We start from the raw sequence: 13,069 nt of genomic DNA, 5'->3' as shown, positions 1-13,069 counted from the left end.
TTACGGCTTGAAAATTAATTTGAAAAAAACTAAATTTATGGTAATCACGAAATCAAAGAACATCAGAGCTAATCTTGTAATAGACAATACAACGATTGAGCGTGTGTCCTGTTATAAATATCTAGGTGCTTGGATCACAGACGATACTGATCAAACAAAAGAGATTAGATGTAGAATAGAAATCGCTAGATCAGTCTTTAATAGAATGCGCAAACTCTTTTGCAATCGTGATATCAATATAAAGTTACGAATACGAATGCTGCGGTGTTATGTCTTTTCTACCCTGTTGTATGGAGTAGAGGCTTGGACACTAAAACAGTTGACCACAAAAAACATCGAAGCTTTCGAGATGTGGTGCTATAGGCGCATTCTCAGAATATCATGGATGGACCGCGTCACTAACACGCAAGTACTCCAAACTTTAGACAAAAGATGCGAAGTTCTAAATGAGATAAAAACTAGAAAGATGGAATACTTGGGGCACATTGTGAGAGGTGAAAAGTACGAACTTTTAAGAAATATCATGCAGGGCAAAATTAAGGGCAAAAGAAGTGTGGGAAGAAGAAAAATATCGTGGCTTCGTAATCTACGTGAATGGTTCGGGTGTAGTTCGATTGAACTTTTTAGGCGCGCTGCTAACAAAGTCGCAGTGGCCATGATGATTTCCAATCCCCGCTAGGAGTAGCACGAGAAGAAGAAGAAGACTCTTAAATTTATTTATAATCCATTTGCAATTATTTATTATACTCATTTACGTTAAAGGATTAAAAAAGTAGTTGCAGTAGAAAACTTACGTCTTCAGTCTTTAGTCCGGCACTGATCGAGGTGAGGCACGAGTCAAGTTGGAAGCAGATCACAATGGCGGCCTGTTTTCTAAGGTGGCAGGTGAGGAACAGCTGAAAAAGAAAAGAAAAAAGATTAAAGGGTCGTCAAAAAAAGTTTATTTCGTAGTAGCTATTAAATCACCGTCCAAAAGAGCTAACGTGTAGTAAAATAATGTCAGCTTGTTGGGACTTGTCGATTTATAAGAAAATAATATAGTATTATATTAAAAAAAAAAAAGAACATATGGCAGGTATATTTATATCTGTATTAGATGTTTCCTTGACCTGGTTTTTTATAAGGGTGTCTTTATTAAATCTATGTTTCACGAATTTATAAATGTAACATGCAATCTTACTTTTTTCGAGTAACTAAACTATTAATTTTAATAAATAGCTCAAAATTTTACACAATGATTAAAAAAAAATTTTCGAATTCGAGGTATTTTTTTTTTATTTTTTGAGAAAATTTGCCATAGTATTGTATATATTTTTTAAACGTCAGAAAGTAGATATTTCAACAAAAAAAAGCGTAGTGACTTTTTAAAATAGCAGTCATTTGACGTGAGAATTTTCGATTCAAAATTAGGGCCCTTTTTCGATATTAACTCAAAATAAGGGGAAGAAATAAATATTACAAAAAATACTGTATTATTGGGACATAGAAAGATAAGTTTTTATCAATTTCGCAAAAAAAAATTTTGTGGAAGATAAAACCAAAAACCTAACTTGATGTCATGCGAAAAATGTGTAAAAACAAAAGTTGTACATTCTTTTATTACCTATAAATCTGCTATTTAACTTTTTTCCATTCGACTTATAGTTTTGCCGGAAATAGTGATAAATCGTTTTTTACTTTTAAAACCTCAGATCAAACATATTTTACCCTTAAAACCGGACCTCAGATCACCCGTAAATTATTCTTCCTTCAATTTTTGCTGCAACATAGAAATTGCTTGATCTTCATAAATGCTCCTCTCGCTATTTCTATTTGGAAATAAAATAGAAAATAAGTATAATTTGACAACATTCTACCAGCCTGTCATCTCGTTCGCTTCTGAATCCCAAACTCAATTTTCCAGTACATACTTCACCTTCATTATGTTTAGCTATGAAATCGCCCATAATGAGGTTAATTTACTGGCTTTTTCATAGTTATTATTGCGGTGTCTAGATCACTATAAAAGAATCAGACATAGGTAGTATTAATCATGATAAAACTGGTAATAAGAAACTTTTGAAACAAGGTATTAAGAACAAAAATTTGTTTCTAATACACTGTTCCTGAATCTTTGTCCAACCTACGAAGAGTTAAATTATATAATTCGTATAGTTTTTTTTTTGGTTCTGTTTAATGAAGAATTTTTATTGCCCATTTTAAATCTTAACCGACCTATTTTTGTTCGTCTATTATGGCGGGTCAAAAATCTAATACAATCACCTACTTGTAATAGCTAAAAATAGTCCAATAACAGAAAAATCAACCGGAAGAAATATCAGTATACGTTTTAAAATAACCCAGATTCTATTTTTGTGTAAACTAGCAGCGTAGATTTTTTGCATAAACGGAAGTCGCGAATGACATGAATGTTTTTACACAAAGTAATATTTTAAGAGTTAAACGAAAACAATGTAATGATGGTGAAAACATAAAATCAAAAACGTACCCTACAGATAAACTAAAGAGCGAATCGATCTCTTTTCTTTATAAATTCAGATAAGCATCAAAAACAAATGATATACAAGGAATAACAATTGAAGAACGATATGAAAATATGAAAACTCAAATACACCTAGCAGCAGAAGAGCCACTAGAAGCGAAAATGATCAGATAAACTATAAAAACAAAAAACCATATTGTTGCACAAGGATAGAAAACCAAGAGAAAATAAGAAAGCTTACCAAAAGTAGCTCACCACAGGAGAACAAGATGGCCAAAGGGAATAGAGAAGGTAAATTCATGAAACAAAGTTATTACATGAAAGAAGATATAAGTATCTAATACTCCCCCAACTTACGAAATAAGAGACCATAAGTTGCAGATATATCCAAAAACGATATAAGAAATGCGCTAAAGAGGATGAATAATAATAGAGCAACTGGTCCTGGAGACACTACCTGCAGAACTGGCGCCCCTTCGGCCTTAATACAAGAATTAAAACAAATATGTAATAAATGCTTATTTGCCGGAAAAATACCAAAGGAATGTAAATTTACTATTCGTTATGCTACTAAAAATGCGTCAAACCTTATGTCGGTAGGCTGAATGGGAAAATCATTAAAGAAAGAATGGAGGAATCACTACGAATTTCTGTAGAGAGGGTGTTTCCTTCTGGACATTCATGTACTGATAATTATATTTTCTATCAGACAGCCCATAGAAAAAACAATAACATTTAACGCTGAATTGCATTGTATTCTTGGATCTCCGAAAGGCCTATGATTGTCTATGATTTTCCATTGCTTTTAGGTAGATAACACCTACATAAATGCAGTAAAATTATTGTAGAATGAGGAAGAGAATGAATGTAGAATAAAAGTCGGACATAACTATTTGGAACCGTTAAAAGTCGATAAAGGACTTACAAGGATGCTTCCTGCCACCGTTCTTATTTACGACAAGGATGCTGCCTGTCATAATCCTTATTTAGACTTAATATAGATAAAACACTAAAAAACTGGAACAAGAAATGTGAACAGTTGGGGGTAGAAATTGATGATAATTATATACATAACCTTTTGTTATAGCCACTGATCAAATAATTTTAGCAGAAGACACAGATGACCTCGTCTAGATGATACAAAAACTGGAAGAAGAATTTGAAAACTGGGGTTTGAAAAATTAATTATAATAAATCGCAATACTGGTGATTGGAAACATAGCAGAAGACTTGGAGGTAAATAACAACGCAATAAATAGAGGCAACTCTAACAGGATATACAGGATCAAACTAAACGGAGATGATAAATAAAATAAAATTTACGACACGTATAACACGCTTTTTTGTTTTAACCAGGTTTAAACTTCAATAAAAAAGAACAAACTGATTCTGGCTCGGTGTTTTCATCAAAATATATCTAATAGGAAATGTATTTCATTGTTTATAACAGTGTTTTTGAGAGAGCGGTGAACATAGAGCAAGTAGACTCGGACAAATAGGAAATAGATTTTTGTGTATTTTTCTTGTGTTCTAGATGCGTTTCTAAAAAATCCTCTCTGTTTGACCGACATAAAGCATGTAAGCAGACTTCAATTAATGTTAAAGTGATGTTAGTTCTTTCTTACCGTCATTAATGAAAGTTATTCGTTATGTTATAATATCAATAACAAACGATAAATATATAATGGTAAGCAGTGTATCTTTGTAACGGTGCATATAAAGCAGCTTCTATTTATTGTGCCGTTCAATCAAGCTCGGCAATAAAGTGCAAAATTGCCACGTGTCGGTAGTCTGCGCGATCTACTAGCAGATGTTACCAGATAACTGGCAGGTGCAACCCTTTCGTTCTTAAGGATTTCGAATCTGATTTCGGTTATACTTAGAATAATGATTTACGGTTCTTAGAACAAGCCCTTGAATTAAAATTCAAATAAGTACTGTTAAGCAGGTGCGAAGTACTTATTACACTAGTTTTCATGAATGTATAATTTTTAATAGCGTGTTTTGTGGTTAACTGTGTAATTATTTTGCGTTTGTTGAAAATAACACAAATTGGGTGGAGTAAAATCTCAAAAATGGTACAAAATTTGTTGTTTATTACATGCTGACCCTTAGCAGATATGGCAACCCCCAAAGTTAAGAGTCTCACGTTGCCATGCAGGGTATCTGTTAAAAACATCACACCAAATTATTAATAAAATCATTTTAAGGGTTTTCCCCAATAATTAGTGGCTTGAAATGTACACTCGGTAAATTTAACCACATTGCTTTTTTAACCATAGTTAAAATTTAATCTTTATGTTTGCATTCACTAAAGTGGTAATACTTATTCCAGATAAATGCACTGATAATGTGTTCGTAAATAGTCAAAAAACGTTCTGTTGTGATGTTTTAATTGTATGTATAACTTTTATAAAAAAATTTTAAATAAATCTTGTGATTCATACTTACTGATACTGATATACTTTCTAAATGTTCCAACTATCGTAATCTTGCTGTTATGGCAATTGAGTATTATCTTCCTTGCTTTTCCTTTTTGCGATTTTTTTTGCAAACACCAGCGCACACTCTTCACTTGTGGTCTTGCGACGTTTCTCTTTGCCATACGTGAATTGCACACTATCAAGTTTGATTGTTCACCTTTCCATGTTCTGTCTTTTCCACTTAAGCAATTCACTCTATTTTACAATGTTGACCTTTGTCTTGTATCCAATTATTTAGTTTATTATTATGTCTTTAAATGATAGTCTTAACATTTTCCTTTTCATTGATCTTTGAGTTAGTCTCAGTTTATCTGCTGTTTATAATAACTAATAATATGCAGATATAAAGGACTTTCCTGTTAACTCAGTTTACCAAAGATCCTCCTACCAACTTTTTGGTTTTTCTTACAAACGTGATGAAATTCCTTAAAGTACTTATGTTGAAATAATTGGGACTGCTGATTACAATTTTGGACTTGTTTATAATTGTTTGCAGCCTTTTCGGTTTTTATAGTTCATTTAGTTCGCTTCCATTATGTATGTAATCCAGCACTTCGATGCTTGTCATTATGAAACCAATGTCACCTACAAAACGTAAGTGGTTGAGAACACTTCCGTAAAAGATTTTTTCTTTCATATTCAAGCTGTTTGGAAGCATTTTCCAAGCTAACGTAACAAGTTTATGTATTCGTATCAAAAGTGGCTTGTTTTAATAATTTATATGGCCCTTTTCCATATAATTATTGTTACTACACTTCCTCTATAATTGTTCTCTCTGGTCTTGCTTTGTATCTACTACGTTTTCTTCGTCTGCTATTTTCTATTTAAAAGGCAGTAGGTCTCGGGAAGTTGTAGAAAGACAGTATGGAAGTCTGGTGACATCTAGCTGTGCATTGTTTTAATACTATCGTCCTTCTGGATAAACAGATTTTGATGTGAAGGGAATGAAAGTCGCCTTGTTACTCTTAACCTAGTTACGATTGGAATCTTGAAGGAGACATTATGTTTTTATAGGAGACTTGGATGGTTTAGCCTTTTTTCGTAGAAGAGTTTTCAGTACTATTTTTAGTTCTATTTTGTATATAATAAATGGACTTTAAAACTTTAGTAAAGCATACAAAATATAATAAAAAAGAAATAATTTTCATAATTTAGAGTCAGTTTCTATTTCTCAGTGACATACTACTGTAATTTTCTAAAACTAACCGAGTAGATTGTTCCCGCGAGACAATGATTATAAGTCTCTCTCCGGCGCCCCAAGGGGTAATGTATTTTTAAACTTACATAACCTAAAAATATCAAACGAAGAGAAATAAAACGGAAGTTGTAGTGCCAAATACCTCAGAAATATTCTTGCTTCTAATTTTAGCTGTAACACTAATTTTACTTGAAATTTCTTTTCCTATTTATAAAGCCGGTTCAAGACAACGGCTGAAAGGGTTAAAGTCATAATTTTAAATGAATCTTGGTAGCTAACGATGACGAGAGGAATTTATGATAAATAGATTCAAGTACACGATAGTTTAGTTCGTTCTTTTTCTTTTAATTGTATTTAACGCTCTTTGAAGTACGGATGCTTTGGTCATTCATACTTTCACATACGGTCACTTCCCACACTATTTTTACGTAATAATACCCTTTATTGTTTTTAAACGAATTGAAAAATAATATAAAAAACTATATCGAATAATTGTTGTAAACCTACTTTCTTCATCTTCTTCTTTACTTGCCATATCAGAATTGTCAGATGTTGGCGACGACCATTGCGAAGGCTTCTAGTCTTCTTCCATGGTCTTTTTCTTCTTGGTATATAAGTCCATTCACGAATGTTTTTAGCGAAGAATTCTGTTTTCTTTCTGCACCTCTCCGACCTTATATTTTGACTTTAAGAATTAGTTGTAGTATTCTCTATCGATTTGCCCTTGATATATGGTCCCAAATAAGACATTTTCCGGGAAACATCGGACTGTTGGTAATTTATTTTCTATCTTTGCTGACTCTCCTACTTCCTTGTTAGATTTCCTTGCCGTCCAAGGTATCTTCAACATCTTTCTATGATTCCACTCTCTTCATACATAGCAAGATTCTTGGGTATTGAATCTGTGGACTAGTCTTTGTGGAATATCTTCATCTTGGGCTATCAGTGTGTTTTTCTCTAAATCCAAACTTAAGGAAATCAAGTCTTTCTGTTCTATTCTAGTTTATCTAATCTCTTTATAAGTATTTTTTCATAGTTTTGATATAAGAGGCAACAACGATACGTGCCGAGACGATGTAACTGCTTTGGGAAGTTTATCTGGTTTGAGTATTATCACTATAACTTCTGCTACTTTTTATAACTTAGGTACGTATCTCATTCTAAACGAAGCATTAATAGTATTGGTAAGTTGGTGATGTGATTAAATCCAGGTGCTTTTTTTATGATTTAGTTAGTTTTGGCTTAAGATTAGGTTAAATAAAATATCCAGTCTTCGAGACGTGGTTTGACGAGACGAGACGCCTTTGGACAGTAACGATATCGAAGAATAAGTTCTACAACGACTAAATAAAAGACATGGTGATGGTTATGGTAGATAGGGCCCATTTGTGAGTCCTTCAGACACTTAGACCTCGTAAGACGAGTCCATTGTATAAATAAAAGACATAAGAAATACTTCACTTAATTATAAAGAGTAAAATAGATGGAAAATACACTATTAAAAAAACTATCCTGGAGAAAGATCTGACCATGGACAAGGTTTCTAAGAACTTAAAAGAGCAGCATAGAACAGAGAAAGTTTGACCAAATCGTTACCCAGACACAAGAATAATTTAATATTCACTAATCTAGATGGCACACAAAGAAGATAACTTATATAAGTATAATATAAGTTAATAAGAAATAACAAGAACTTCTTATAGTAACGAAAAAGACTGACTACAAAGTAGATCTTAAAGAGGCTATCTTAAAGGTACTATATTCTGCAGACGATGAAGTATCGATGGTGGCTGTTGAAGATCGATTTGCAAAATTATTGTATGTATTTAATCGAAATGACATATTATTATATTCAAAAATCAATGTTTTTGGTTGAAAAAAAGTGGTTTAAAAAGGGGTAGTTCATAGTAAACTCATATTAGCTCAAATTGATCATAGTGCTACTACTTCTAATTTTGTGGGCTTTTGAGTTGATTTTTGTATAATTTCCAAAAGTTTATTCACTGTACACACATTTATTTATTTCACCTTGTTGACTATATATCACAAGATGCTGAATCTTTTTAAATTGAGCGTTGGTGTACGTTACGTTGTTAATTGTGTTCAGAAAATAGTTGATATAAAAGTAATATATTTACTTGTTTTATGTTTCTAGGACTGTGCTGCCTCGAGAAAAAAATCTTGGCAACGTCCCTGTCTATTTCCATAGAGAAGAGTAATGACAGAAATAAGGAAGGCGGCTTCGTCTCGGTTAAAATTAGCGGTGAGTAAAAATATTTTTGTGTCATGAATTTAGATTTAGTGGTTTTGTGTCGTTTTGCATTGTTATGTTCTCTTTAAACCAGTGGCGGCACCGCGACAATGAGTCATACAAGCAATTTTAATATTGTAGATATCGATTGAAATAGTAAATCTAGAGAGTAGATAGACAGTACTTATTAACGAGATGCATACAGACTTAACAGATTTGTAATTTAATTTTATTCATTTTAATTAGAAATGATAAGACAAAAAATGTCTCTTAAATCTATAAAAATGGAGTATTTTCATTACGTTATGAGAAACGATATTTCAAATATTGTAATTGTAAATTAACAAAATCGTCAAAAGTGGGACAGGTCTCACCTGAACACAGACTGAGAGTTTATAATAACTACGCTTCAAGAGACATCAGAGCAACTGTTGGATGAGGTATCCACAAGACAGTGAAACAAATGGTTCGATCTAAAGAATGCAAATGGGTAACCAGAGAAGAATGATGTGCACTCAGAATAATCAATAGGGGAATTATAAGTAATGTTGAAGAAAATCGATTAAAAAAACGAGAGGAAGAACAAAAACATAAACAAAAGACGAGGCGACTAATTCATGAAGAGAGAACACGAACGCAGAAAAATTTAACAAAACGAGTTAACACCACATAAAAAGTGATCAGAAGGATATTTGAAGAAAAAAGTAAAAATGTGACAAGAAAACTTACCTTACTTAATGGAGAAGAAAATAAGAGTTGAAGATAGACAGTTCCAGCAGGAGGAGACTGACATCGAACACATAAACAAAGCAATTCAGTCTCTAGCTAAAACCATCTGGCATCATTAAGAAACAACAACTTACAAATACATAAAATCTTCGTAACAGTAGAAGAATGCTGTTATCTGAAGTCACTGGTGTGGACTGCAAAAATAATACGTTCCAAGAAATAAGAAAGTGAATAGGCTTGGCTAATTGCTGCCAAGCTAAAAGCGAGAAATATGTCAAAAGCAACAAAATGTAAACTTTATATAACGATAATATGTCCAAGGCCACTTACGGATAGGAAATATGGATAATGACGACGTGAGAAATGGAAGTTGCTGCAAATATTTGAAAGTAAAGTACTGAGGACCATATAAGGCGGAGTTAACGAACAAGGTCTATAGAGAAGGTGGCTTGAAGATGAATGCGCCACGTGATGCAAATGTTTGCAAGTGATCCTGCTAAAATAATTATGGTAAAGAAGCCGGTCTGAAGGAGAAGCGTGGAACACTTTAACATCAAATATCAGGACGATGTCTGGAGATTTGAGAGAAATTGGAGTGAGGGAATGGAAAAGAAATAAACTCGACAGGGAAATATAGAAGTATGTTTTGAGACAGAGATGAAGGCTCACAAAGGGCTGTAGCGCCATCCGGTTATAATGCAAAAGTGCCGGTTAGATAAAAAATCGCGTGGCTGCGAAAAAAAATATACGAGATTGTATTGGCAAAAGATTGAAATTGAATATTGAAATAAAAGATAAACGTACCAGGCAACAACGATAAAATAACAAGGTACCAACGAATACACCAATTTCTTGCGCAAATAAACAATTTGATAAGCAACTTTCTTTTTTTTTCACAGTTTCTATGAAAGAAAGAAAACAAAGATATATTATCTCAAGAGTAGATAAAAATATGACAAAGACTGCAACAACTACAGACTCAGGGGTGGTTTTAGTTCAGTTGGTAGGTGATGGCGGGGATGCGCATCTATGTGGGCGCTCGCTCTCACCTCTGTAACTTTAATCCAGCACTATCTGGATTTACCCCGATGTGTCTTTTGAAGATTTCCACCCCAAAAAAGTCAAAAAGTTTGACAAAATATTAAATACTCTGGGGAAAAATAAGGAAAAAATGAAAAGTATAAATCCTATAACATTAGAAAAGTAAAAAAAACTATTTTAAATAATATAAATTGGACATAAACGAGCGAATATTTAGACATTCAGTTAGATATAGATGAACCAGAGGTAACTGCGGTACAACAAAAACGAACTGTGTAAAATTTCCAGGGTGAAATGATTACAAGTGATTGAAAAAACGCCTATATAAATTCCATCTGAAAAAAAAAGGAAACAGAATCGACTACATAATCATTTTCGAGTGATATTATATTTAAGTCCTAAAAGATCGACAAGAAAAAAATAAATCACGGAGGTTAAAGAAAAAGTGGTTGTTTAACTTTACTTGAATAAATCATAAAACTGAAAAATAGTAAAATTTTACGAGCAAGTACGAGGAATTACTAAATAATACAATTTAAAAAGGTTGGAACTGAACACCAGCACAAAGAAACAAATGAGAAAAAAATTCAAACATTCACATGTAAATCGATGGTAGACAATAGACAACTCCACGAGAGAGTCCGCGACAAGAAACAATCAATGTACTCGTATGTGAGAAGCGACAATATTATTTCGACAGATTTATTTCTTTAAATATGGAAACCAAAAGTTTACATTTGAAAATAAATATAAATGATCTACTAATTGTCATAACACGCCACTGTCAGTCTTGGGTAAACCATTTTCTTGTCGTTTTGCATTGTTGGGTTCGGCAAGGAAGCCTTTAAGATAGCGATTTCGTCGGCCTTAAAGACGCGATGACGTAACAGCCGGCGCGACGGTCTATTTCTAGTTGGTTTAGACTACGACCACGCTCTCGTTTGTTTGTAGGGGAACAACTTCTGTTGACCCCGTTTCATAGCGTCGGGATGCCTTGCGCCACGAACAACGCCTAGACCGGCGAATTTAATAGCGAGAAAAGAATTAATTGCATTTACTTGTCAGACCGAATGTAATTAATTTGGTATGGATTGCTAATCGAAGAAAATAGTAAAGCGTAGAAGGAAAAACAGGAGATTTGCTTTAAAATTATTTATTTCAAACTGTCTGAGTATTATAGTTTCTGTACTAAATATGATCGGGTAAACTTCGAGCTGGCAAATACATCAGCTAGTTTCCATTTATTTAAAACTGTCAAATAAAACATCTAAAATTTATAATAAAAACACAATGTACAGATATTCCTTGGTCATATCTTGTTGCTGATTTGATTGGAATTAAAGAGAACTGGTACTTTATTGGATTTTCATTACTATTTGCTGCAACATTTGCGAATTATAAATTTTAAAACTAAATTTGACTTAAACATGCTTTTATTTGAATAAGCAAACCCTTCTTGTCAATATAAATAATTTTGGTAAGAAACAAAACTATGAATGTGTTTTTTTAAAGAATATAGACGGTTTTATCCTGCTATAAATTGGTACATGAAGCGTCGTTAAGTTTCGAGAGGTATCTACCATAATCAAATAGTTCAGTTACAGATGAACACAATGCGACTGCTACCTACTCTTGTTAGGAATCCCATCAAATAGAAACGACTTGCTTTTGATATATTTGGTGATAACAATATGAAATAAACAAAATATAAAGATTAAACGTAATTTTTTACTTATAAACGATATAAAAAGAATGTGAGATCGCTATTTGATTTTAAATATCAAAGGTAAAGACCGGTAAATTATATGGAAACGTAACAAAATTTTATTGAAAAACATAAAAAAAGGAGAGTTTGTAAAGTTTTGAAAATAAACAATAACTTTTCTAAAAATGCACAAACAAACTTTGATTTCGCGTGATAATAAGGATGATTTGTTATTTTATTTATTATTAGAAAAATTTCAAGAAATTTCACTTAACAGGTATTGTAAAATTGAAATTGTTTATCTCAGAAAGCTTTTATTTTCAACGTTGTATGCGTAAACTATTTAGGTGTACATGAATTCTAAAAGCACCAAATTGAAAAGGAATGCTTATTTTATTGAAATTAAATCATTTAACGATTAAAAAAACTAATTTAAATATTTTTTTACAATAATACTGTGATTTTAGGCTCATAAACATTTAAAATTATTCAGACGAATCTACATGTAGGAAGTTAACTTTTTTTATATAAAAAAGACAGTTAAGATTTGATTTCACGTATAGTGCCTCTACAACTCGCTTATACGTATTTCGTCCTTTCAGGGCTCGTCAGAGCGACTCAGTAAGAAGCTATAAACGTGAAATCAAATATTTTCCGACAAAGGAAGTAATAATAAAATAATTTTCTCAGGACGCAAACGGCAACATCTAAGAATAAAGCAAAAACTAAAAAATCCAAAGATTTCTACTTGCTCGAAACCAAAATTCAAATTCTTACTTAAATCATTGCCTTCTACGACTTACAAACCAAAAAGAATTATAAACGATGAAGAAAGAGTAAGAATTTAAATTTTGGTTTCGAACAAGTAGAAATCTTTGGATTTTTACTTTTTGCTTATTTTTTTTACTCGAAATGTTGGCATTTTTACAAGAATTTAAAAAAATGTATATACAATGTCCTACGATCCGTAGAACCCGAGTTAGCCCTTTTTTATTTCTCGATTTTACTATTTTAAAAATTGAATTCATAAACTCAAATTTATAAAAGTTGCCATATCTTCGGTTCTAAATCAACGAAAATGTATGCTTTTTTTTTACTTTTTTTCCTATTATTAGTAGTAGGAAAGGTTATGAAATAATGGGTAACTTAAATATTTATAGTATATATAGTAAGTATATAT

General features: G+C 32.3%; 1 long non-coding RNA gene across 2 annotated transcripts in view; it reads right to left on the bottom strand.

The window, feature by feature from the left end:
- Window positions 1-792: 792 nt before the first annotated feature.
- Window positions 793-13,069, bottom strand: part of LOC140446260 (uncharacterized) — a 161,303-nt gene continuing 149,026 nt past the window's right edge. For both annotated transcript variants that reach the window (XR_011951480.1, XR_011951481.1), the window contains exon 6: window positions 793-896. This is a non-coding gene — a long non-coding RNA (uncharacterized lncRNA). The remainder of the gene's footprint in view (window positions 897-13,069) is intronic.

The sequence above is a fragment of the Diabrotica undecimpunctata genome, chromosome 7 (genome assembly GCF_040954645.1).
Source record: "Diabrotica undecimpunctata isolate CICGRU chromosome 7, icDiaUnde3, whole genome shotgun sequence".
NCBI lineage: Eukaryota > Metazoa > Arthropoda > Insecta > Coleoptera > Chrysomelidae > Diabrotica > Diabrotica undecimpunctata.
Note: the sequence above shows the minus strand (reverse complement) of the source record. Positions and strands in the feature narration are given on the sequence as shown.